The 27,902-nt window shown below is 37.3% G+C and overlaps 1 pseudogene; it reads left to right on the top strand.

Moving 5' to 3' along the window:
- Positions 1 to 1,316: 1,316 nt before the first annotated feature.
- Positions 1,317 to 27,902, top strand: part of LOC134475530 (casein kinase I-like) — a 34,275-nt pseudogene continuing 7,689 nt past the window's right edge.

Genomic DNA, 27,902 nt, shown 5'->3' with positions numbered 1-27,902 from the left:
CAGCAGGAGACCTAGCAGTGTCTCCAGAGATCCACACTATGTTGGAACTTAGGACTCTGGGAAGCCAAGGCAGCACCTCCCCTCCCTGGTAAGCGCAGGTAGTTTAGCCCACTGCAGTCCTTCCAGGGGGACAACTAGCAGTGTCACCTAACGTCTATGCCATGTTGGAGCTCAGGACTCTGGGAAGCCAAGCCAGCACCTCCCCTCCCTGGTAAGCGGTGGTAGTGTGTCCCACTGCAGCCCTTCCAGGGAGAGATCTCGCAGTGTCTCCTGAGATCCATGCCATGTTGAAGCTTAGGACTCTGGGAAGCCAAGCCAACACCTCCCATCCCTGGTAAGCGGCTGTAGTGTGGCCCACTACATCCCTTTGAGGGAGAGATCTAGCACTGTCTCCTGAGATCCACGCCATTCTGGAACTTAGGACTCTGGGAAGCCAAGCCAGCCTCTCACCTCCCTGTAGGCAGAGGCAGGGTGGCAGACTTCAGCTCTTTCAGAGCGAGGACAACCGTGTCTCCTGGGATCCACACCATGTTGTAACTTAGGACTCTGGGAATCCAAAGCAGCACCTCCCCTTCCAGGTAAGCAGCGGTAGGATGGCAGCCTTCAGCCCTTCCAGGGGAGAACTAGCAGTGTGTCCTGAGATCCTCGCCGTCTTGGAACTTAGGACTCTGGAAAGCCAAGCTAGCACCTCCCCTCCATGTTAAGCGGCAGTAGTTCAGCCCACTGTATCCCTTCCAGGGGGAGAAATAGCACTGTCTTCTGCGATCCACACCATGTTGTTGCTTAGGCCTCTGGGAAACCAAGCCAGCACCTCCCCTCCCTGGTTTACAGCGGTAGTGTGGCCCACTACATCCCTTCCAGGGAGAGATCTAGCAGTATCTCCTGAGATCCATGCCATGTTGGAACTTTGGACTCTGGGAAGCCAAGGCAGCACCTCCCCTCACTCTAAATGGTGGTAGGGTGGCAGCCTACAGCCCTTCCACAGGGAGAACTAACAATGTCTCCTGAGATCCACGCCATGTTGAAACTTAGGACTCTGGGAAGCCAAGCCAGCACCTCCCCTCCCTGGTAAGCGGCGGTAGTGTGGCCCACTGCAGCCCTTCCAGGGGGAGAACTAGCAGTGTCTCCTGAGATCCTCGCCATGTTGGAACTTAGGACTCTGGGAAGCCAAGCCAGCACCTCCAAAAAAAAAAATCAATGTATATTATATGCAAGTTGTCGTACACCAAAATATAATCCACTATTCTGTGCAATTTATGTGAATTTATAAAGTCATTTTTGGATTCTATAAAATTAAAAAAAAAGAAGTCTATAATATGCTAGTCATGGATCTTCTGGGACCCAGCCTTGAAGACCTCTTCAATTTCTCTTCAATAATGTTTACAATGAAAACTCTACTTATGTTAGCTGATCAGATGATCAGTAGAATTGAATATGCGCTTACAAAGAATTTTATACACAGGACATTAAGCCAGATATTGGGTATTGAGTATTAATGGGTATTGGGCATCAGTGTAATATTATTCCTTATTTATTTTGGTTTGGCCAAAAAGTACAGAGACAAAAGGACAAGTCAATACATACCATGCAGAGAAAGTAAAAACCTCCCTACACTGCCCAATATGCTAGGATCAATGCACATCTTGGTACTGAGCAGAGTTGTCGAGATGACATGGAATCATTAGGATATGTTTTGATGTATTTTAATAGAACAAGCCTGCCATGGCAAGGACTCATGGCTGCACCAAAAACAAAAATATGAAAAGATTAGTGAAAAAAGATGCCCACTCCTATTGAAGTTTTATGTAAGGGATTTCCTACAGAATTTGCTGTGTACTTAAACTATTGTCATGGGCTGTGCTTTGAGGAAACCCCAAATTACATGTACCTGAGGCAGCTATTTCGCACCCTTTCGGGAATTTGAATCACCAATATGACTACACGTTTGACTGGACAGTGTCAAAGCAGCAGGAAGCACAGCAGACTACAGCACCTGGTATTCCCAAGCGGTCTCCCATCCAAGTACTAACCAGGCCTGACCCTGCTTAGCTTCCGAGATCAGACGAGATCGGGCACGTTTTGTTTTTATTGGTCTTATTCTTTACTGTTTTGTTCAATTTTATTATAACTGATGATATAGACAATTCTTTTTAAGATAGCAAGAGGCATTATGGTAACCATTGTTGATCACCTTGTATTTTGTTTTTACATTATGCATTATGTCCATCCTTTTGATTTGACTGACTCTGTCCTGGTATGTCACATTTGGTTTTACTTTCTTCAAAAAAAAAAAAAAAAAAGTAATAAGAACTGTGGGAGTAATAAAACCCAAAATGAGTAATTGTCATTGTACAAAAGAAAGGAAAAGAAAGTTCTCTAAAAGATATAACTGCATATGTATTTAAGTGTATAAGATAGATAACCATATTACTGAGTTTTGTTGGATTATTGAACAAAACTGTTTGCAGTCTCACTGTTTGAAAGTCCCCTCTATATGCTTTAATTTTGTAACTTCAACAACTATTTCTAAGATGACAATATGTAATTAACTAGTGATTTCCTACTGTTTATTTTTTCTGAAATTCTGTATACCTTGTACCCTTTTTCTGTTTTTTTTTTTCTTTTTTCTCCTTAAATAAAATTTTTAAAAAAGATATATTTGATGCTACAGTATATGAAGTTATACTCAAGGTTTTCAAGGAAAGAGACAATATGGTAACTACTTTTATGTTGGGATTATCTTGTGGTGAAACACTATTTTGCTTAAATGATTATGCTTTGATCTGCGCTGTTTTGCTGTTATGCCCTCTTTTATCTCAATCTCCATTTTATTATTTACTTTTTTATTTTTATCCTTTTAATTAAGTGAAAAATGAATAAAAAATAGCAGGATATATTATAGTAACCCACTTTGACTTTCCATTATCTTGATTTAAAGCCCTGTATAGCTCTCACCATCTTGTTTTGACTGATGTCCCCCTATTCTGTTTTGCTTGATAGCACCAGGTTCGAAAGTTTAGGCAACAGCTGTAAAGATAGTGGGATTCATTATGACGCCCATTCTGGTTGACTATTATCTACTTTTGAAGACCTATAATGTCTCCAATGTTTTGGTTTTGCCGCTTTTGTTCTTTACTGTTTTGTTCAATTTTGTTATAACTGATGATATAGGCAATTCTATTAGAGATAGCGGGAGACATTATGGTAACCATTGTTGATCACTTTGTATTATGCTTTTACATTATCTATTATGTCCACCCTTTTGATTTGACTGACTCTGTTCTGTTATGTCACATTTGGTTCTACTCTCTTCCAAAAATGTAATAAGAACTGTGGGAGCAACAAAACCCAAAATGTGTAATTGTCATTGTACAAAAGAGAGGAAAAGAAAGTGCTCTAAATGATATAACTGCATGTATATTTAAGTGTATAAGATAGATAATGATATTCCTGAGTTTTGTTGGATCATTGAACAGAACTGTTTGCAGTCTCACTGTTGGAATGTTCACTTTATAAGCTTTAATTTTGTAACTTGAACAACTATTTCTAAGATGACAATATGTAATCCATTAACTAGTAATTTCCTACTGTTTATTTTTTTCTGTAAATCTGTATAACTTGTACCCTTTCTCTGCTTTTTTTCTTTTTCTCCTTAAATGAAATTAAAAAAAAAAAAAAGAAGAAGCACAGCAGACAGTCTCCTCCAGTGGACAGGGTCAGCACACCCAAACCCCCACAGGCTTCTAAGCATGAATTGAAGAACAGAAGAAGCAAACCAGATGATCGGAGCAGCATTTGTTTCTCCGCAAATCTAGAAAGTTTAGTTCATATGTACACTAGCCAGTGGTTGTGGACAACCATTTACTTGGTGTAAAGAACTTAATTTAAGTATAAACTGGCTCTGGGCAGTGCCGCTGATGCTTTGTCTGGAGTTGTAGGTGCTGTAATTGTGAATATTTAACCGAGATAGTGAAAAAAATAGCTTCAGTACCAAATAATAATAAAAATAATAATGTTTAACATTTGTAGAGATTTTACTATAAGCTAAGCATTCTTCTAATGACACTATAGTATCACTTGTGCTTTCCACTATGGTATCATTTAAAAAGCCTGAGTTCAGGGATGTGTTGATGTTCTATTGCTGCATGTCACATTGCCACAGTTTAGCAACATCAATTTATATTCTCATGCTTTCTGTTTTAAAGACTCTGCCTAGCTGAGTATCTCAGTTTAAGCTGCTGTAACAAACTATGTAGAATAAAAGTGAATTAAACAACAGACACTTATTTCTCACCATTCTGGAGACTAGAAGTCAAGGGTCAGAGTGCCAGCATGGTGAGCTTTTAGTAACAGATCTCTTCAAAATTGTATACTATTATGGTTTGGATTTGAAATGTCCCCTAAAGGCTTCTGTGTTGAAGACTTTGTCCCCAGTGCAGCAATGTTCAGAGGTGAGACTTTTGGGATATGAATGCATTCTGAGGGTTATAACTTCATCAGTGGATTAGTTTATTGGTAGTCATAATTTGAAAGCATTATTGGAGAGGCATAAAAACTAGAAGGTGGGGCCTAGTTGGAGTAAGTGGGTACATGCCCCAAAATGAATAGTGTATGTATTTTATCTCTGACCTCCCCTCCCCTCGCCTCTCCTCTCCTCTCCTGTCCTCTCTTTCCTCCTCTGTCTCTGTCTGTGTCTCTATCTCTCTCTGCCTGACTTTGTTTCTCTCTCTCTCTCTCTCTCTCTCTCTCTCTCTCTCTCTCTCTCTCTCTCTCTCTCCTCTCTCTCTCTCTCTCTCCTGCCACAAATTGAGCAGCTTTGCTATACCATGCTGGTATGAATTAAGAACTGGTAGTCAACTTAATACCAGCTATATTACATTAGCATGGCACTGAGTGAAGATGCTCCACCTGAGGAAATTTGCTGACATAACTAGGTAGGCGTTAAGGCGTTATTGCATTGAGGCACTGTGGGTTCTCCTGCAAGTTGATGTTTGAGCCATTGGTTCTCCTGGAGAAGCTTTGGTCCTCACATTGAGCATTGCTTCCTGGCTCTGGAGGGAAAGATGTGTGCTGCTTGATCTCCAGGATGAACTTGTCACACTGGCTTCCTGTCATGTACCCAACTGTGCTTGTCTACAGAGCACAACACAGAGCTCAGGGGCTCTGTGTTGCTGAGGATGGCTGTGATTCCTTTCAGGACATCCCTGGTCTTTGTTGTGTGTGTGACTTCTCAGCTCCAGCTTAGAACCTTCATCCCCCAGCATAGCTCCTTCACTCCAGTGGCATGGACTTTCTGGCTTCCACCGCTGACCTTTGAGCCTTCCCAGGATGGATCCATAAAGGAGACTGGCATGAGTCCTTCTTGTGGGCTCTGGACCTCCAGTTGGACTTGTGGGAGGCATTGTCATGAGTTCTGGGTTTTCATCTGCACTCATGTGGGATGTTGCTGTGGAATTTAGGCCCTTGACTACATACTCTATGTCTTTGGTATTGCGGATAGATTTCCTGCATTATCTTGTGTTAACTCCCAGTGACCATTATAAAAATAATAAAAACTCCATGTCCCGATTCTAATTGTTCTCTGCACAACCCCTGACTATAACACATGCCATCTTCCCCCATGATATATTCTGCCTTACCTCAGTCCCACAGCAATGGGCCCAATAAACTACAGGCTAAAATCTCTGAAACCTGAAACAATTAAGCTTAGCTTAAATTGATTTTGTCAGGTATTTTGCCACAGTGATAGAAAGTTGACTAATATGCAGACTATCAACTTCTCTTTATATTCTCCCATGGTAGAAAGAAGATGAGAGAGTTCTGTAAGGTTTCTATTCATGACCTAATCACCTCCCAAATGACCTATTTTCTAAAGTCATCACATCGGGATAACAGTTTTAATGTATCAATTTAGGGGTGACACAAACATTCAGTGCATTGACCTAGGTGTTTGCTCAAGGTCTCCCTAGGCTAAAATTAAACATTGGCTGGAGCTGTACCCTTATCTAAGACTTGAGATCTTTCAAGCTCACCAGTTGTTGGCAGAATTTATCTCTTTTCTGTTGTAGAGCTAATAATGTTCCTGTTTTTTCCTAATTGCCTGCCAGGGACTACTTTCAGCTCTTGTAATCAAACTCAGCAAGCCTCTTGTCAACAGGATAGCTTACTTCCTTGAGGCCAACAGATTCTTTCTTTTGACTCCCCTGATTAATCTCAACTCACTCAGGGCAATCTCCCTTTTTGTTAACTCAGTCAACTGATTAGTGACTTTTATTGAGAAAAATGTCTTCATCTTTGCCACACAGAGTTTTTGCCACATAGAGTAATCTAATTATGAGAGTGCTAGCCCATTATGTTTACAGGTTCTGCCTGCACTCAGGGGGAGATTATACGTGGGGCATATAACTAGGACATCAATATTGAGAGTTATCTTAGAATTCTGAGTACCATAGAAGCCTACATCTGACATTTGATTTCATTAGGTTAATGCAATTAGTGATATCAGTACATTTACATCTGCCATTTTGCTACTTATTTTTAATGTCTTTAGTCTGTTTTTTCCTCCATTACTATCTTCTTTTGTGTAACATAGGTTTTTTTTAGTGTTTCTTTTTAGTACTTTTGTTATTTTATTACTGTATCTATAGAGGTTTGTCTCTTTGCTTTTGCTCTGATGATTGTGATATGCATCTTAATTTAAAACACATCTTTTCAGATTAATGCCAATTTAATTCTAGTAAATAGATTTTGCTTCAACATAGCTCTCTTTCCTGACTTTTATACTATTGCTGTCATTTTTATTATACATTTATATATTAGAACACTGACATAATTATATATGTGTTTCATGCAACTCCTTTTTGAATCAGTTAAGAGAACTACTATATATTTATTCTATATTTTGTATTTACCTAGATAATTTTACTAATGCTTTTTATTTTTTCATGTGTTTTTGAGTTACAATCTAGTGTCATTTCCATTTAGCCTAAAGGCAGATCCACCAGCCACAATTTCTCTTAAGATTTATTCATCTTGTAATTCTTTTTATTTCTCTTTCATTTTTGAAGAGCTTTGTTTGCTGAATATAGAATTCCACATTTACAGTGTTTCTTTTCAATACTTTGATTATGTCATTCCACTGTCTTTGAGACTATTTCTGGTGAGATACCAACAGTTAACATTTTTGAGGATCACTTTGCAGAGATCACTTTTTTGAGATTCACACTTCGTTATTATCATTTGACAATGCATGTATCATTTTGTATTTATCCTACTTATAGTTCATTGAGTTTTTTGAGTATGTAGATTCATGTTTTTTCACCAAATTTGCCAACTTTGGGGTTTGAAAAATATTTTTTCTGCTGGCTTATCTCCTATTTTCTGAGATTGCCATTACATGTCTAATGGTCCACTTACTCATGTCACATATACCTTTGAGGCTTTGTTCATATTTCTTCAATATTTTATTCTCTGTATTTCAGGTTGCATAATCTTTAGTGATCTACTGTCAAGTTCACTGACTCTTCTTCAGCTTATATTTACTATTGTCTTCTCCAGTGAACTTTTCAAGTGTTGTACTTTTAAATTCCAGTTGGTTCTTTTTAATGTTTTAGATTTTTCTTTATATTCTGCATTCAATGAGACATTGTCATCACAATTTTTTAGTTACTTAAAAATGGTTTCTACTAGTTTTTTTAACATATTAAAAATATGTACTTTAGACAGATTTTTTCTTTTTTCTTTTAAACAAGTTCTTGGATGTTCTCAGGATGACCTCCAATTCATATTCCTCCTGCCTCAACTTTGAAAGCAATTGAGATTATAGGCACATACCACTGAGCCAAACTGATACAGTAATTTTCAAACAGCCCCCAAATAAAGAGGCTTTGCTGTCTAAAAACATAAGGCAGAACGGGCAATCTAATTCCTTCCACAGCATTTTTCAGTGAGCCCAAAAATTAGGTCTAAACTGTGTGTGGCAGTACACTCTTAATCCCAGCACCCAAATGGTTGAGGCAGGAGGATCACCATGAGTCAGAGACCAGCCTGAGCTACATAGTGAGTTTAAGGCCAGTCTATACTACATAGTGAGACTTTCTCAATCAATCAGTTGATATCTTTTTTAAAAGTATTTAAAAATGTTTATGAAAGAGTTTTTGACACAGAAGCCAAAATATAAAGTGGCCTTCATTTTAAGAATGCAGAGAGAGAACTTCTTGACCACTGAGGTCTGGCTTTCTCTCTGTGCGACAGGTGGTGTGGGGGCATACATATAGCTTAGGTTTGGGGTGGAACCTAAGGGGCATTACTGATGCACAGGTAGCCCATTGGAATTCATTTCGTGCCACAGGTAAATTGCCTAGGGGCAGGGAAGGTGACCTTTCACCTCCCACCCTCCCATCAATCGCTACATCGTCCCTTTTAGGGCAAAATCCTTTCAGTTTATTTCTTCATTGCCCAAAGCACAAAATCAATGTTCCTTGCTACTATAAGATACTTTTCTTTTCATATTTTTGACATATAAGTGTTTATTTGTTTGTTTTTGTAGTACTGAGGGACACAACCCAGGGCCTTCACATTGAGCTACATCCCCAATCCTTTTTTATTTTTTAGTTTGAGACAGGCTCTCATTAAGTTGCTAAATTGCCTGGACTGGGCTGGATCTTATGATCCTCCTACCTCAGCTTCTGAGTGTTGGGATTACAGGTGTCAATTTAGATGTTTTATATTTTTGACAAAGTAAAATTTATTTATCTATATCTTTATGTTTTATGCCTCATCTAACCCATTTTAACATTACTCTTCTGTAGTTACTTTTTGCCTTTTATTATTTTATATTATGTGTTTTAATCCTTAATCTATCTAAAATTTATTTTCGTGAAAGTCATAAGGTAAAGATATAACTTTATTTTTCTTAAATGAATAATTGGTTTTATTAAATATGTATTCATTAAATACGTCATATTTTCTCCTTTGTCAAAAACTGGATTTCCACATATATTTGGATGTATTTTGGACTCTAGTCTCATCTGCTGATCCATTTGTCATGTGCTGCTCCACTAGCTCACCACTTAATTGCTATAGCTCTATAGCACTGTAATTGCTATAGTTAATTACCCTAGCTCTAAATTGTGATATCTGGCAAGGTAATCCACCTTCCACCATTCTTTTCCAAAATCATCTCAGTTTCCAGTATATTTTCTAGGCAAAGTTATTTTTAGAATCAATTTTTTGGGTTCTATTAAAATATTATTAGGATTTTTACTGGGGTTAAATTTATAGACTATTAAAAGTAATTGACATGCTCACAATATTGAACTTTACCATAGTAGAGTATACCTATCACTTCATTCCGATAATTTTGTTTGTCCTGCAGTAAATTTTTACATTTATATTCATCTAGATTTGTTGTTGGATTTTTCCCTATGCAAATTATAGTTCTGGGAGTTACTATGATTAAGAATTTTTAATCTGTTACATTTTCTAGTAGACTATTGCTGGTGTATAAAAACATTGCACTTTTTTCTGTTGCTCTTGTATTTTGCCACTTTCCTGAACTACTTTTTATTGATTTAGTGGTTTCTTGGTTAACTGTCTTGGGTTCTTGTGTAAACAATTATATTTTCAATAAATAATGATAGCTTTATATTTGTTCAGTACTTATAGTTCTTTTGCTAAAGTTAATTCATCTGTTTCATATTTATTGGGTGGATGCTCTGTTCCAGGCTTGTTATGAACTCTGGAGATAGAATAATGGACAAAAGAGACAAGGTTTCTGCCCTCTAAAGTTTATATTCTACTCAGGAGAGATTTATAATCTAGGAAAGAGGAAAAAGTCAATCATCAATGGCAAAAGGTCCCTGTATTTAGTGGCTGAAAGTAATAATAAATGTTACCTCACATAGTTTATGTTGATCAAGAATCTGGGGACAGATTACCTAGGTGATTCTAGCTCACAGTCTCTTATGAAATTGTAGTCAACATGTCAGCTGGACTTGTTATCATCTATAGGCTTGACTGAGGCTAACAGATACATTACCAAGGTAGCTCCTGGCTGGCAAACTGGTGTGGCAGGGGACCTGAGTTCCTTATCACATGCCTTGTCTTCATAAGGCTGCCCAAATATCTTCCTTACACAGCATCAGGCTTTCTCAGAAAGTGTGATCTAACAGCGAGAGATGTACAGAAGCTATACAGCCTTCTATGACCTAGCCTTAAAAGGTATATTATGTCATTTCCACAATATACTATTGGTTACTAAGGTCAGCACTATTCAGTGTAAACAGGGCAACCCAAAGGTTGGAATGAGGCAGAGATCATCACAAGCCATCTTTGAGTCTGGCTACCAAAGACTATACATGAATTTTGAAAGACTTGTAAGCCAAAAAAGTTGAAGGTGTCAGCAGTTTAATGTAGAAAAGTAGAGACTAAGACACAGGCCCACAGGGAACAAAGCAAGATTATAAAGGAAGGAAACTGTAACATAATGATTCTCAACCATCAAACTTAATAATAGTTTTTAACAAATATTTTCTTATAAATGAAATTATTGGATAAATAACCTACTAATTTGTATAATTTGAAAGGATGAATTTAATGTCCTAACAGTAATATGAAGAACATATAAAATGCAAATTTTAATAAAATAAGATGTATCTCAGTTGTTTTGTTTTGCTTTGCTTTTTATTCTTTTTAAAATAAAAAATGCTGTAAAAATAAATGCTCAATCATGACTTTACTAGAAGGCATAATGAAGTCAGTTGTCTCTACTGAAAAATGTCAACTGATGCAGATGTCTTATATTAGCCATTCAAATTCCATAAATGGTATTGTCTTTGTAGTATGTTTTCCAAATGGTGAAGCACTCTTGACAAAATTTTGAACAAAGTGCAGCCTTCCCTGATTTCTGTAATATATGCCTTCTGGGAAAATTCAGCTTTAACTTAAGTTATATAAAATACTTGATGGTTTTATGCAATATGGAGTTAAATTATAAACTCAAATAGTTTAAAATTAATTATGTCCTGCGGGACGATAGAAAGTCACACAGGAAAGGAATTCCATGTGCATTGTAGGACTTTAACAACTCTCCCCCTACCAAAAGTGCCCCCAAATTGTTGTGGCACCGAACATATCACTACTCATTTCTAAAAATGCCCTCTAGACATAGCAAGTACCTCTCAAATGAGAAATTATGGAAGAAAGGCGTGAAAGGCAGGGGTAGGAAGCAATGGAATGGACACAGTTTCTGACGCCATGGACTGAAACCGTATTGGATCCAAAAGTTGGCCTGCAAACCTGAAGCTTATGCTTAACAGCTGATCTACAAGTTGGACTTGAACCCAGCTGATGAGAAAGGCAACAGTGTGCTTGAGGTGGTTACAGTGAAAAAGCACATAGAATGTGTCCAGGTCTAGCAATGGCAAAAGGTATACCGAATAGACTTTTAAGGACCAAAGATTATTCAGTCCATTGGTGTTACTGCCACACTGACTAGGGTAACAAGTTGCACAGGTTTTTAAATTCACTATCTTTAATATTTAAGTTCTTGACTACTTTCCACTACTGGCACGACTCAGGGAATATGAGAATTCCATCCTCTCAATTCCTTTGAAGAGTTTGAGGAGTACTGGTACTACAGCATCCTTAAAGGTTTTGTAGTATTCAACCCTGAATCTCTCATGTCCTAGGCTTTTTTTTAGTTGGTAGATTCTTTAAAATTGTGTTTAATTCATTGCTGGTTATTGAATTGTTAAGTATATATGTGTCTTATTTGGTTAATTTTGGTAGTTTGTATGTGTCTAGGAATCTGCCCAATTCTTCAAATTTTGCTAATTTGACAGAAGATACTTTTTTTTAATTTTGAAAGAGAATAAAGCCAAAGAAATAAAACAGAATAGAGTCAATCAAAGCAAAACAATGAACATGGTGCAATACTTTAAAACAAAAATATAAAGAAATCAATAATAGCTACCATAATGCCTCTTGTTATCTTCACAAGAATTGCCCATACCATCAGGCGTAATAAAATCAAAAAAATAGTACAGAATAAAATCAATAAAAACAAAACAGTAGAAACAGTACAGGACTTCAAAACAAGATAATAGTAAAATCATAGTGGGTACCATAACGCATCTTGTTATCTTCAAAGTAGTTGCCTATACCATCAGACATGATACAATCAAACAAAACAAAACAGAATGTCAGAAAATGCTTTTTTGAAGCAGTTACTGTCTTCTGAATTTCCAGAGTATCTTTTGCATTTCTAATGGCATTGCTGTGAGTCTTTTCTCACTTTCTCTTGGTAAGTCCAGCTAGGGCCTTATGTACTTTAACTATTCTTTCAAAGAAACACCTCTTTGATTCATTGATTCTTTTACTAGGATTTTTATCTCAATTTCATTGATTTCTGCTCTCATCTTTACAATTTCCCTTCTTAATTTTGTTTTGGACCTGGATTATTGTTATTTCTCAAGTATCTTAAGATTTTTTCATAAGGTTTTCTATTTGAGCTTGCTGTTTTCCTAATGTGAGCATTGATTGCAATGAATTTTCCTCTAAAATCTCTTGCATAGTGTCCCAGAAGTTTTGACAAGTTGTACCATCATTCTCATTAACTTTCAAAAGTTTTTAAATTTTTTCTTTGATTTCTTTTGTGATCCATCAGTTGTTTAGTAGTATATAGTTAATTTCCAGGAGCTCTTTTCTTTTCCAAGATTTCTTCTTTCCTTGATTTCTATTTTCATTGCACAGTGCTTTGATAGTATGCATAGGTTAATTTATAATCTTTTGCGTTTACTTACGCTGGTTTTCTGGACTTGTCTGTGATCTATTTTAGTAAAAGTACCATGTGCTGTGAAAAAAAATGTATGCTCTGTTGTAGATGTTAGGATACTCTGTATGTGTCTGTAAAGTCCATATATTCAAGGATATGGTTCAGTTCTGAAATTTAATTATTGGTTATTTTTTTCAGTTTGTTTATCTCTTTGTGAAAGTGGAGTGTTAAATCCCCTACAGTGATTGTGTTAATGTTTATTCAATCTTTTAATTTCAAAGGTTTTTGTTTTATGAAGATAAGTGATCCAATATCTGGTATATATATGTTTATAAATGTTATCTCTTCTTGATATATTGTTCCATTAGCTAGTATGTAGTGACCTTCTTTATTTCTTTTAATCAGTTTAATTTGATATTTATCATGTCTGATGTTGAAATTGCTACCTTTGCTTGCTTTCAGAGTCCTGGTACATGAAATGTTTTCCATCATTTAATTTTTAGTCTCTGAATATCTTTTTTTGATCAGATGAATTTACTGAATGCAACAAATTGTGGGATTCTGTTTTGTGATCTGGTTTCCAGTCTGTGTTTTTTAATTGGAGAATTGAGGCTATTAACATGGAGAGATATTACTGAGATGTGTTGGTTATTTACTACCATAGTTTTTTTAATCTGTTGCTGTATTCTTTAGTTACTTTTCCTGATTTTTGCTGATGTTTAACCATTGATCTCACTAGTTTCCTCTGTGCTTTTAGGTATGTCCAATTCATTGTTTCTATTGAGAATATTTTTAAGTGTTTTCACTAGAGCTGGCCTAGCATTCATATATCTTCTGAGCTGGATTTTTTCATGGAAATAACTTATTTCTCCATCTATTTTCAAGGATAGCTTTGGTGGGTAAGTTAATCTTGGTTAGAAGTTAATTGCCCTTAGGGCTTGAAATACTTTATTCTAAGTTTTTCTGGCTTTCAGGGTTTATGCTGAGATCTGAACAACAGGAAATCAACAGTGCTACCATAATGTCTCATTTTCTTCAAAATAGCTGTCCATATCTTCACATATTATAAAATCAAATGAAACAAAAATAAAACAACACCAATCAGAACAAAAGAATGAAAGTTGTGATTCGAATTGGTTTAATTTTATATCTATTTATTTGGTATTCTCTAGCTCCCCTAAAACTCTCTTTTTTTAAAAGTAAATAAGAACCAAAATGTATAATAGATACTGTGAAAGTGAAAGGGGAAGAAATTTCTCAAAAGGAAACAACAACTGGAATGGGTAATGGAGCAAAGAGAAAAGAGTAGAGATAAGAATATATATATATGATACAATAACTAAGCCACAAATCTCTATTATTTCATTGAAAAGTACAGTTTGTGCTTACACTGTTTGATCAGTTTCTCATGTCTTTATCTTATAATCTGAGCAAGTACTTTGAAGATAATATGCAATATATTAACCATTTTTTATTTTTTATTTTAAAGAGAATAAAACAAAATAAAGCAAAACAGAATAAAGCAGGTCAGAAAATAACAATGCAAGCAATACAGAATTTCAAAACAAGACCATAAAAAATCAGCAATGGCTACCATAATGTCTCTCGTTTTTCTCACAAGAGCTGTCCATACCATCACACATAATAAAATCAAACAAAACAAAATAGAACAAAAGCGATCAAAACAAAAGAATGAATGCATTTCAGGACTCAAAACAAGATATTAGGAAATTAACAATGGCTACCATTATGTCTCTTGCTTTCTTCAAAATAGCTGTCCGTATCTTCACACATCATAAAATCAAACAAAAAAAAAATAGAACAAAACCAATCAGAACAAAAGAATGCAAGCATTACAGGGCTTCAAAACTGGACAATAGGAAATCAACAATGGCTACCATAATGTCTCATTTTCCTCAAAGTACCTATCCATATCTTCACATATATTATAATCAAACAATACAAATAGACTAAGAATGAAAGCATTATAGTACTTCAAAACCAGACAACAGGAAATGAAAGTGGCCACTATAATGTCTCTTGTTTTCTTCAAAATAGCTGTCCATACTATCACACAGAACAAAACTAATCAAGACAAAAGTATTAAAGCATTATAGGACTTCAAAACAAGATGATAGGAAATCAACAATAGTCACTATAATGTTTTATTTTCTTCAAAATATCTATCCATAGTATCATGCACAATAAAATTAAACAAAACAGAACAAAACCAATCAAAACAAAAGAATGAAAGCATCACAGGACTTCAAAACAAGGTAATAGGAAATCAACAATGGTTACCATACTACATCTCGTTATCTTCAAAATAGCTGCCCATACCATTAGACACAGTAAAATCCAACAAAACAAGACAGAATAAAACCAAACCTACCAAAATTATGAAGGAACTACAAGAATTCAAAACAAGATAATAAGAAATTGTGATTACCACCTACCCTTTTCAGACATCTCCTCCACTATCACCTTCACAACATCTATTTTGCCCTTTGGATTCCACTAACTCTTTCAGTTTTCTATGCTAGAGAGACAACTTAGTATTCACCTGTATGAGCCCAAAGCATTTCACCCATGAGCACAATCTCCAGTTGCATCCATTTGCCTACAAGAGCCTCAAGACCATCCTACTTTATAGCTGGGTAGCTTTCCATTGTACAAAAACACCAAATCTTTCTTATCCATTCTGCAGTTGATGGACGTTATCTTTCCTTTTTTCTGGTTTCCAGTCAAGTGGAACAATTGTTTTCTCTTCTTTAATTTTTCAGTCTACTAATTTCCTTTTACAACCAGTGTGTATTGGTTCTTCTCTGCAATGCTATCCTCTTGATGTTGGCCCTCCACTTTTCTCCTTTGTTCAATTGCCTGTCCTGTTTGGCAATCCTTCTCAGCTGCTTTTTCTGGAACCACAGTCATCTTTATCTCTCTCTAAAATATCCTTCAGCACTCTCAGTAGGGTTGGTTCGGTGGTCATGAATTCCTTCAGTTGTTCTTTATCATGGAAATATTTTATTTTTCCATCAGTTTTGAAAGATAGTTTTTCAGGGTATATCAATATGGGCTAGAAATTGTTTTCTTTCAGTATTTGACTTCCAACTTTTCTTGACTTTATGGTTTGTGTTGAGAAGTCTGCTGTGATTCTGATTGGTTTTCCTTTATAGGTGATCAGTTTCTTCTCCCTAAAAGCTTTTAATAGTCTGTTCTTGTGCTGAAATTCTGGAATCTTGATGATTATACATCTGGGTGTAGATTTATTTTGGTTATGGCTATTTGGAGTTCTATATGTCTTGCACATCTGTATACCAGGTCCTTTTCCCATGCTTGGGAAGTTTTCTGCTATTACTTCTGTAAATAGCCTTTTTATTTCATTTGTGTTGACTTCTGCTTTTTCACTGATACCTATTACTCAAATTATTTTTTCTTCGTGTAATCTTGCAGTTGTTGAATTGCTATTTCCTGGTTCTTTGCTATTTTTAAGAGATTTTTCCTTTTACAATTGCTGGCTGCAATCCTGTCTTCAAGGTCTAAAAGTCTATCTTCAGACTTCCAAGCAATTTTGCCAGCTTTTGATTGATTTTTTAATCTCTTGGATATCTCTTTGAATCTGTTTTTCACATTGTAATTCCTTCCTATATTGTTTATTCAAGGTTTTCATCATTTTCCTATGCTCCTGTTTTTTAATCTATGTCTTCTTTAGATATGCTCAGCAATTCTTTCATTATGTTTACGATTTCTTCTTTTAACTGAGACATTATTTCTGATATCATGAAGCTGTTTCTTTACTTCAGTTCCTAGCCTCTCAGGGATCCCAGGTATGTGACTTTCATTTTCCTCCATGACTGCATCCCCCAGACTTGTTCTGTGTGGGCTGGATGTCTGAGATTGCTTTTTGCTCCTTTGTCTTGACATTCTCCTGAGTTCCTCCCAACAAGCCAGTTTTGGGGTCCCAGGCTCCTCCCACATTGGCTGTCCCTATGCAGTGTAGAGGAATTGGACAGACACCTTAGTTTCTCTGGGCCCAGGTTCCCAGGGAGATAGCAAGGCATGGGGCAGACTTCTCTAGACCTGAGAAGCTACACTGAGGTTTCCGGGATGGCCAGTCTTGCATGGTGTTGGTGCTGCTTCTCTCATCATGCATGTTTACACTAGGACTCCTCCAAGAGTGGCAGGCACACAAGGGTGTGTTTTTCTGATTCTCCCAGTGGGCACTGGCTGCCCAAAGGAAGCAAGCCTTCTGATGGTGCAGCAGGCAAGCAGGGGCAGATCTGGCTGGATCTCCCTGCCCATACTGGCTGCCCTAACCATTATTAATCTCCTATTATCTTGTTTTAAAATTCTATATCATAGTTTTTATTTCTTAATTTTTTTTTAATTTGCAGACTAGGGAAGAGAGAGAACAATGGCTGTGCTAGCAAGCAAGCCCAGTCTGGGAACCAGCGCCATGCATGGGCCACCATGGACTGGAAACAGCTAGACCCCAACCCCATAAGTGACTGGCTTATCCAGAGAAACATAAGCTGTGATAATAGCTATCAAGGTGAAGTGCAATTTGTTTCACTAACATTGCAGGTCTAGGGCCACTGGTCTGATCATGGATTCAGAAGACATGGGTTCACAATATGGCATCTAGGGGCGATCTCCTTCTGAGAGTTGCAACCACTGTTGACTCCCTATGGTCTTGTTTTGACGTCTAATATCATTTTCATTGTTTTGTTGGCTTGGGTTTTATTCTCTTTTGTTTTATTTGATTATGTTAATTTTGATGGCAGGAGAAACTATTTCAAAGATAGCAAGATACATTATGGTAGCAATTTTGGATTTACTATTGGCTTGTTTAAAATCCTTTATTGTGTCCATTGTTTTGATTTTATTGTTTCTATTCTAGTCTATCCTGTTCGATTTTTACTATGTCCAAAGTTAACTGAAGTTATTTTGAAGACATCAAAAAGCATTTTAGTAACTATTGTTCGTTTTGTAATGTTTGGAAGTCCTGTTATCTCTTACACTGGTTTGTTTTGATTGGTTTTATTCTGTTTTATACTCTTTAAAATAAAAAGACATGCCTTGGTGCAGTCCTCTTTTCATTATAATTGTTTGTTGTTCTATAATCATCACTTACTTTTCTTAAATTTTCTTCCATAATTTCTGTAAGCTTGTTACTGAATCAATCTATATTATCTCCTAATTTTCCTCTAATTTCAATCAGCCTTAAGTTGATCTTCTTCTTGTCCTCTAGTAGCTGGTATATAGTTTCGTCTTGTTCTCTTATATTCTTTTTTGCTTGTTTGAACACCTTACCATGATTCACTATTTTTTTCTCAATATCAGTCACTCTAGGCCAGGCTGGCCTGAATAGTGAGTGAGCCCATTATGAACTATATAGTGAGATCTGCCTCAAAAAACAAAAACAAAACACAAGCACTCTATATTCACATTGATCATTTTTGCAATGTATGAATTTTTTTTTTGTCTTTTTCTTTTTTATCAGTACCGGGGATCAAACTCATGACTGCCTCCTTGCAAGGCAGGCGCTTACGCCACTGAGCTAAATCCCCAGACCCTGCAATATATGAATTTTACACGGTTTTTTTATTTCAGGTATTTCTGTCTGACTTACTTCAAAGGTTCATCTTTGTTGAATCTGTCATTCAGATCTTTTAACTTTTTTTTAATCTTCTCCAGTTTTTTATCTATTTTCCTGAAATTCATCATGGGCATATTGAGTAAAATTATTGTGTGATATGAACTTTTGGGTCATTTCCTCTTTGATCTCATCTATTTCTTCATCCCTTCTAATAATTTTTCATATATTTCTGCTACCTTGTATTTGGTATTCTTTTCTCCTTCCATTATGATCCATTGCTCTGCCTTGGGATAGTTGGAGGAGTTTGGAGATCTACTTCCTTGCTTCCTCATTTCCCCATTTTCCTAAGGACACACACACACACACACACACACACACACACACACACACATATATAATTATATATGGCACTTTTTTCCTCCTTTTTAGAGGGGGAGTTGCTGCCAGTTGGGTACTAGAGAACAGTAGATAGTTTAATCTTACATGGGGAGTTTTAGTAGGATTGTTACCTCTCCATGAATAACTTTCAGATTTGTATGTTCAGTGCTAGTATTTACTTCTTTCATCAATTATTTTAGGTTATTTCAACTCTGTTCCTATGTTTTGATGAAAGAATTACTTCTATTTATAATAGCACCTACAGATTCAATCTTACAACACTTCCATATGATATTCCTTATAGTCACTCTTACCCACCTTGTCTATTCTCTATGCACACTATGAAAGCTTATTATTTGTGGTTGCTCTGCAATGAGGTACATGAGATGGGGTGGGAAGAATGGCAGGTATTTGGATGAGTAGTGTTAGACTCTATGAGAGAGATTTGAAAGAAAGAATAGTGGCAAGTGAGAAGAAAAGTTTGGTGTGTTGTCTGATATTATTGGAGTACTTTTGGTTGAGTCATATTGAGAGTTAGTATTAAGAGTTTTCAGAGGATATTTTGTGGGGGAAAGAGCAAGATATTGGAGAAGGGGGGTTTACTTTGTGATTGAGGAAAGCTATGCAATTGTCAGAATTTGTGCATAGGTAGGACAATAATCCAGCTAAGATATGAAAGAGCCAAAGATATAAGATGAAAAAGATTGAGAAATAACACTAGTGAAGATTCAATTGACTGTGAGGAAGCTAACTATGGGGTATTTTAAGACATGGGGGGGTTAATGTTTGAAAAAGAATAAAGAACTATGTTAATAATTTTGTTGGGGAGGGGATTGAGTTTGAGAAACTAAGCAGAGATAACTTCCTATAAATCAGCACTATGTGTGGGCTATGGGGAAGACAACCAGACCCACCCCCTTCCTTTTTTTTATTTTTTTTATTTTGAAGGTAGTAAAATACAACAGAATAAGACAGAACAGAGCCAATTGAGACAATGTAGTGAAAGTGGTACAGAATTTCACAGCAGGATACCACGACAACAGTAATAGGTATCCTATATCTCGTTATCTTCACAATAGTTGTCCAGTCACTCAAGTATAGTAAAATCAAATAAAAAACAGAACATTACAAGAACATTCAAAAGAGAATATTGACTAGCGTAATACAATTAATCATAATGAAACAAAACAGCGAAAAAAACATTTGCCTTCATACAGAGTATGGAAGGAAATCCCCCATATTTAATATAATGCATCCTCTCAAGACATGCTCAGACCTTTGTCCCCAGGTGCTAACCGAGGGAGGGAGGTTGGGATTTTGATTTCCAGCACGTGCGCAGCTCACGAGAGCTGCTAACTGGGTCTCCTCCTGACTCGAGCTGGAGGAAGGCACTTACCAAGAGGTAGGGCGAGTTGCCTTCTTCTGCAGCCGCCTGGGTTCTACCATCACCAGCCCCTTCTTACTAGTGGATTCCATGCATGGGCCATAGGGAGGAGAACAAGAAGCCACTTCCTGTGAGTCAATGCCATGCACAGGCTACAGGGATGACAACCATGTGCAAGCTGGGAAACAAGAAGAGCCAAGGTTACCCTCCTGCCCTCTGTGAGTGGCCAGCTGATCCAGAGAAACACAGGCTGAGATGATAGCTGTTGAAGTAAAATGCAACTTAATGCTTGTAGTGTTTAATTGACTTTGCAGGCCTAAAGTCAGTGATCTGATCATCTATTTAGAGGATGACAATATGCAGTATGTCACCAATGAGGATCTTCTTATGAGGGTGGTAGCTATTGTTAATTCCATATTATCTTGTTTTAACATCCTGTGTTGTTTCCATTGCTCTGTTTGGTTTGATTTTATTCTACTATGTCCTGTTTGATTTTGTTATATTTGATGGCATCAGCAGCTATTTCAAAGATAGCAAGATATATTATGTTAGCTACTTTGGATTTACTCTTAGCTTGTTTTGAAGTCTTGTATTGTTTTCGATGTTTTGTTTTCATTGGTTCTATTCTGTTCTTTTTGTTTGACTTTCCTATGTCTGATTGTATGGGAAGCTATTTTGAAGACAAGAGACATTATGGTAGTCATTGTTGATTTTCCATTATCTAGTTTTGAAACCCTGTATCACTTACACTGTTTTATTTTGTTTGGCTGCATTCTGCTTTATTTATCTTGGTTTTGTTCTTCTTTAAAATAAAAACAATTTTTAAAAAACGAAACTAGCCAGAGAGCTAAGATAAGGGAGAAAATCTAGACACCTATTAAACCAGAGCCAATGAAAGAACAAATGCACACAAGTCACAACATAATAAACACAAGAAACCGTAAAAGAACATAAGCCCACATTACTAAATAAATCAGTAAACATACAAAAACCTAAACCTATATGATCTCCAGAGGTAACACAGATTAATATTCCAATGAGACATTACATATGCAATTCCCAAGTAGTTCTTTGCCAGATAGTCTAACTGCTCACACCCCAATTACTCTTCTGATTCCTCCTCCACAGTGCTGAAGCTAACTCAGACTCAGGACTTTTTTCATGTAGGCTTCAGACACTCTTGCCGAGTCTGATCAATTCTGGGTTAGGAATTCTTGCTGTCTCTCTCCCTGATTGTGATGGTGAATTCAGCAGATAGGTTAATTGTCACTAAATTGTCCACTTATCAGTATTATTCCTATTCAGTCAATGCAACTACAGCAGTAATAGGCTAAATTATTACAGTGTATTTATCAGGGAGAGTTGAAAAATGGCATACCATGAGACCCTGTTTGGGATCTCCCTTTAACTTAAAGAAGCAATCCCAGTTATGCTGTAAACATTACAACAATCCAAGCCTTGATTTGCAGTTAATATGCACTAAATGTGATGGCTGTGTCTCATCTACACACATTGAACAGCATTCAACCACAATTTTATACATCAGTTATGTAAAGCCCAGTAGATTAAGGACTGGGTAATGCCAGAGAGGAGACAAGAAGAGAAAAAACAAACTTTTTTAAAGTCCTCAGCTCTGTGGTATTGACATAGATTAGAGCACAGCAAAGCTGACTGGGGAAACAGCAATGACATGTTAACTAGAAGACCCCTGAACACAGAGCAGAACAGTCTCCAAATCCCTGCACCTAGACTTCTCAAAAGAACTTGAGCAGATTTTCAATAGGATGCCCTAGACCTGGCATCAGCCTGAGGTGTGGGATCCCAGCACTGCCTCTCAGGACGTGTATGTAGAATCTCTCTCATATTTCCTCACAATTTAGACAGCATGAAAGGACGCAGATGCCAAGAAGAACTTGCTATTGCTCATAATATCCCAATCTGATTTCTCCAAGCTGTTCTTTTATCTTGCATTTCCCTCTTTTACTGGGCCCAAGCTCACTCTGCAGAGCCAGTTTCACTCTCACTTTTCACTTTTACTTTTTCAAATAAACTTTGCCATTGCTCATTGCTCATTTAATTCAATTCTTTGTTTGAGATTAGAAGAATCTGGAACCAAACTTCAGAAGGGGAAGTGAGCAGCCTAGAACCCAATAAGGTTTAATTGGCAAGCCACTTTTAGAGAGAGCTGTCCGATAACACTTTGGCATAGCCAGCCAGGCGAATCAAAAGCCAGGAGATTCTGATAACAGTATGGGAAGGAAGAAACAGGAAGGGGGACAAAGGTCTTATTGGTGGCAAAGGTATATTATTATAAATTTAGGAGGAAATAACAGGGAAGTCTGGGTACAAAATTGTTAATGAGAAATGGGGATGGGAAAAGATACTATGATTGATATAAAATATTAGAGGATAAGTTAAAGGGAGACAAATGAAAAAGCAGAGAGAAAAGAAAAAGAAAGACTGAGAATGAATAAAACACAGAAGAAAGAAAGGCAAGGAGATATGGATAAAAGTGAAAGGCTAGGGGGCTGGGGATTTAGCTCAGCAGCATAAGCACCTGCCTTGCAAGCAGGCAGGCATGAGTTCGATCCCTAGTACCAATAAAAACGAAAAAGACAAAAAAAAAAAAAAAAAAAAAAAAAAAAACAAGTGAAAGGCTGTAAAAAGAATAAGGGAGGATTCCTTTACCTTCTATAAACTATATTGGGAGACAAAAGGCAACAGGAAGAAAAGTACGCATGCATAGACACATGCATAAATAAAATGGGTAAAATAGTGAAATAAAATTGGGGAAATTTTTCAAAAGGTAAAGTGTAAAACATATTTTCAATGAAAATATAATCAAATTGAAGAATAGCAAAAGAAAGTTTTCTGTTTATTTGGACACATGGCTTTTCTCCTCAGCCTAGAGGCAAGGAGCAGAGCTCAGGCCAGGATGCATTTCTGTTCACACTGGAAGTCTAAGGCGGCTGTCTGTCCCCAGAATGGTGCTGGATATAGAGACTTCTTTACAGTGACAACACAGTGCCAGTGCAAACTTCCAATCCTGTGTAGCTCACTCGGCTAAAACTAGCTTCTGGTAAGAGCTGGGTCTGCTTTCACCAGCTCCTGGCTCTTGGCATGATTTCCCCATCTGATCTCCAACTACCGAAAGTCTCCCATGACTGCCTTTTCCTCATCCACTTGCTACTGTGAAGTCGTCAAAGAAGGGGTAGTTTTGGGACCCAGGTTCAAACACTCAGTCCTTTTTTTACCATGCCATCCCAAGCAACTCCTGCTCCTGCTTGTGACCTCCAGCAGGCACTTGTACCAAGGTCACTCATCAACTTTTGACTGTGGAAGGCCATTCTGGAAGCACTGTCTTGCATTCTCCTTGCTGGTTCTAACTGCAGAAGACTTTCCCCATCCTGGTGCAGTTCTCTGGTTCTTCATGAGCAGAAAAGTTGTTAGTTTCAGCTTGCCTCCCAGATGGTGGCTAGCCAGTCACTGTGGGCATTGCTGTGCAGTCTCTTCTCCACAATGTGATCTTTTTCTACTTAATCCTGTTACCTTCTCCTCTCTCATTTCCGTCATGGTTCTTATATACCCTTCGCTGATCTTGATCCCTCTCCAAGCTATTGATTTCCAGACTTAAAACACCTTGCCCTCGAGAAGCTGAGTTGCTTGCACTCACTGCTCTGCAACTTTTGGGCTTTTTTTTTCTTTCATAGTTTTTATTTTTACTGTGTTAAGTTTGGAAGTGATACCAAACTGTTGTATTTCTTTAATCAATGTGCTCTCTTCAGTGACATACATTACATTGTATATTTGGCAGGCCTGAGCTCAGGTAGACCTACTGACAATATGATGCCTTCAACAAAGAAGAATTAACAGACACAAAGAAGTTTAGGACTAGATCTGCAGTCTTCTTGATACCAGCTCTATCTACACACCTGTGCTGATTGCCCTTACGGTTTTGACTCTAAACATTCCATCCAGTTTCCTTGAGATTGTGACCCCAAACCTTAAATACACACACACACACACACACACACACACACACACATATATATATATATATATGGCCTCCCCTTCAGATATCTGCTGATATCACTCCAATGTCAGCCTGCTGGTATGTAGGTGTAACAAAATCTAATCTTTCCCACAGTCTCAGTCTCTAGGTGTTTCCTCACACACCATTAATTAACAATATTAATATGTGTATCAATATATTGATATGTATTATAGTTACACATACTAACACATAAATAAAATGAGTGAAAATTATACCCCTTGTATTATCGATACTCTCTTCAGAGAGATGCTAAGCAGCAAAATATTGATATTGTGATATCCAGAAATAGAAGAGAGTATTAATCCATGTGTAAGAGTTACAAAATTCAAATGACCTCATTGTCACTGAGAGTCCCAATGAGAAAGATTTATCTAAGAAAATACAAGTAAAGTTATGCATAAAAAGGAATGAGAAGTGGAGAGGTGACACTGTGGAGACATACTTGAGAATAAGACATGACACATTTGCAGTCTTGGGGCTTCCACTTGATGCCTTGACATCTCCACAGATATTTATTTTTATAACAGGGACAGACAGTGAAGATAGAGAGAAGATGGATGAAGCATCTAGGACTTGTGGACCCTAAACAAGCAGTACTCAGAAACTACCATTGCACCTTTGATGAAGTCACTTTTGCATTCTAGAAACTTCATTTATTTATTTATTTTATTGATCTTGCTCCCTTGGGGCTTAAACTACTAGCACTTCTAACATGCTTGCTACTGCTGAGAGACATCTCTCCTTTGCATGTGAGAAGATTGAAGCCTAAAAGTATGAAATGTCTTGAAGAAGTCTCTATAGCATGTTAATAGCTCAGCTGGGACTTTCCACTTGAGCACTTTTATACCTGTAAGTGAAAGGTCTGATCGGAGCTACTATAGGTGTGTGAGCCTTGCCTTCGTCTTCAGGCTTCTTTCTTTGGGCTAAGATTAGAGACACACCGCTGTCCCATTTAAGACTCAGCTTCCTACCACCTGGAACGTTATGTCCTGTGCTTTTTGTATTTAGTTGTTAAAGATACAAGCACTTGAAGGTCCTGAGCAGTCAAAATACTTATATTTGCCCAAGAGTGTGCTGGAGTCTTCCATCCCCTAGCCAGATGTGCCTTAAGCTGGCACATCTATGGCACATCTTAAGAACTATGTGTCTCCTGGGACTGAGTGGCCTGAGAATGTTGTCAAGCTGCCCAGTAAAGACAGTCTCCTCCTTCTACCATCTCATGTCCTCTGATTCTGATATGAGGGATGCTAGATACAAGCTTATCCTGTCATAATTGTCTTGTTCTCCTTCAAAGGTCTGACACCTAGTAGGGTGTTCAGAAAGGTTAATTTCTTCCTCAGGGACCCAGGCAAATCTCCTGAGAAAGATGATTAATATTCCCCGATGGTTCCAATTATCTACAGCTGGGTAAAAGCTACTTCAGAGCTGGTTGTAAAGCAACCATTTTATTAACTCTCACAATTTTGAGAGCTAGGAATGCTTGTAGGCCTCAACTAGATGATTTTTCTGTCCTGTGTGACTGAAGTCACTCTCACTGGTTAGACGGGTGGGTTTTGAGGGTCTACAATGGTTTTATTTACATTTGACCTTATTGGGCTTACTACTGGAATCCTGGTGCAGCTGAGAAAGCTGATGATGATGCCTGAATGTGAACTCTGCTGCATGGCAGTCTTAGAGTATTTGAAATTCTTACAGGGTAGGTTACTGCTACCAGAGTGAGTGTTACAAAAGGTCTAGAAAAAAGCTGCAAGTCATGTTATGATGAGATTTTAGAAGTTCCAGAACATCACTTTGCTATATTCTGTTGGTCAAGCAAATCGAACAATCCAGCCCAAATTCAAAGGAGAAAGAGACTAAAGTTCCTTCTCAGTGGAAATTGTAGCAAGAGATTTGTAGCTATCATCAATCTACCACATCAGAATCAACAAATATTTATTAAATGTCTACCATGTGCCAAGCATAGTTCTAGTCATTGTACGTAGTGAGACAGGAGATTAGAGCATGGCAAAGTTCACTATGGTAGTAGGCATAGCTTCTTAATTTCAAAATCACAGAGCACATGTGCAGAATGGTTCCCAAAGCCCTGAACATGGATTTCTTGAGATAACTGAGCAGGTTTTTCATACAATAGGCGAGTCCTGATAGCCAGCCTGAGGAATGGATGATTAAAAAAGGATGGGCCACATTGAATTTTGCCACTGTGTTCTCTTTATCATGGTGATTACCCTCATGATGTAGCATGTAGTACTTCTTTTATTGGGTAGCTTTCTTCTAAAATGCAGCTCATCAACTAAACGTTATTGAGTTCAAACTTGTTGGCCTCTCTTTCTGGAGTCAGATTCCAAGTTCTTCTCATCTTGAACAAAGAATTAGACAAAATTAGCAAAAAGAAGTGATAAAGTTTGAGAAAGCAAAAGTGAAGAGTAAGAGAGAAACTGTCTCTGCAGAGCAAGCATGGGCCAAGTAAATAGAAAAAGAGAATGAGAGCAAGGATGAAAGTACACGCTCTGTCTGGGAAGTACAGTGTGGGCTATCACGGAAAACTACAGTAACACCAGCTCCTCATGGCTACCTTTCTTTTATATTGTCCAAATCTTAAGGAAACTCACAAGAATTTCTTCTGCATCTGGGTCATGAGAGGCAGTACGGAGATCCCAAGCCTCAGGCTAGTGTCAGGTCTAGGGCATTCTATTGCAAGCCTGCTTTAGTTCTTGTGAAAAGTCCATGTACAGGGCTTTGGGAAGTATTCTGTGCATGTGTCTGGGATCTTATGGTTAACAGGTCATGCCTACTACACCAGCCAGTTTACGCCACGCCCTAACCTCCTATCCTAAAAATGCCACTGTCGATCCATATATTAAATATTAATCAAGCAAAATTTATTTTCAAGTTAACAACTAAATATAAGGTACTATAATCCACTGAAGTATCTTCCACTCTTTAGTTTAGAGTCTTCTGCTATGTGTAATTGGCCTTCCATATGCTTGGGTTCCACATCCAAAGATTCAAACAAGGACCCAAAATATTTCTTAAAGATGCATCTGGGCTGAATGTGGTAGCATATTCCTGTAATCCCAGCACTCAAGAGGCAAAGGCAGCAGGATCACCGTGAGTTCAAGGCCAGCCTACACTACATGATGAGATCCTGCTTCAAAAAAAATGCATCTGCCAGAGGGATATCTGTACTTGTATGTTTGTTGCAGCACTATTCACAATAGCCAAGAAGAAAAGAAAAACATGTATCTATTAAGTGAGACATGAGTAAAGAAAATGTGGTGTATATACACAACGAACCACTGCTCAGTGATGAAAAGATGAAATCTTATTTGAAGTGACATGGATGAAATGGGAATCACTATGGTAAGTAAAATAAACCAAGCATAGAAAGACATGTACCACACAATCTCACTTAAATATAGGATCTGAAATATCAGTCTCATAAGCGTTGAGAATAGAAAATGGTTACTCGAGAGTGGTAAGATGAGAGGAGAGGGAAGAATGGGAAAGGTTGATCAATAGGTACTAAATTGCAGTTAGATAATAGGTATCAGTATTATATCACACAGTAGAGTGACAATAAATAATTAAAATGTGCTATGTATTTCAAGAAACCTAGCTGAAAGAATTTTGAATGGTTTTACCAAAAAAATTGATAAATTTTTGAGGCAATAGATAGACTAACCTTGATTTGAACATTACACAATGTATGCAT

This window comes from Cavia porcellus, unplaced genomic scaffold, assembly GCF_034190915.1.
Source record: "Cavia porcellus strain 051 isolate PalLab524CR breed Dunkin Hartley unplaced genomic scaffold, mCavPor4.1 scaffold_3, whole genome shotgun sequence".
NCBI lineage: Eukaryota > Metazoa > Chordata > Mammalia > Rodentia > Caviidae > Cavia > Cavia porcellus.
The sequence above is the reverse complement of the archived record's forward strand: the minus strand, read 5'-3'. Positions and strand labels throughout refer to the sequence as shown.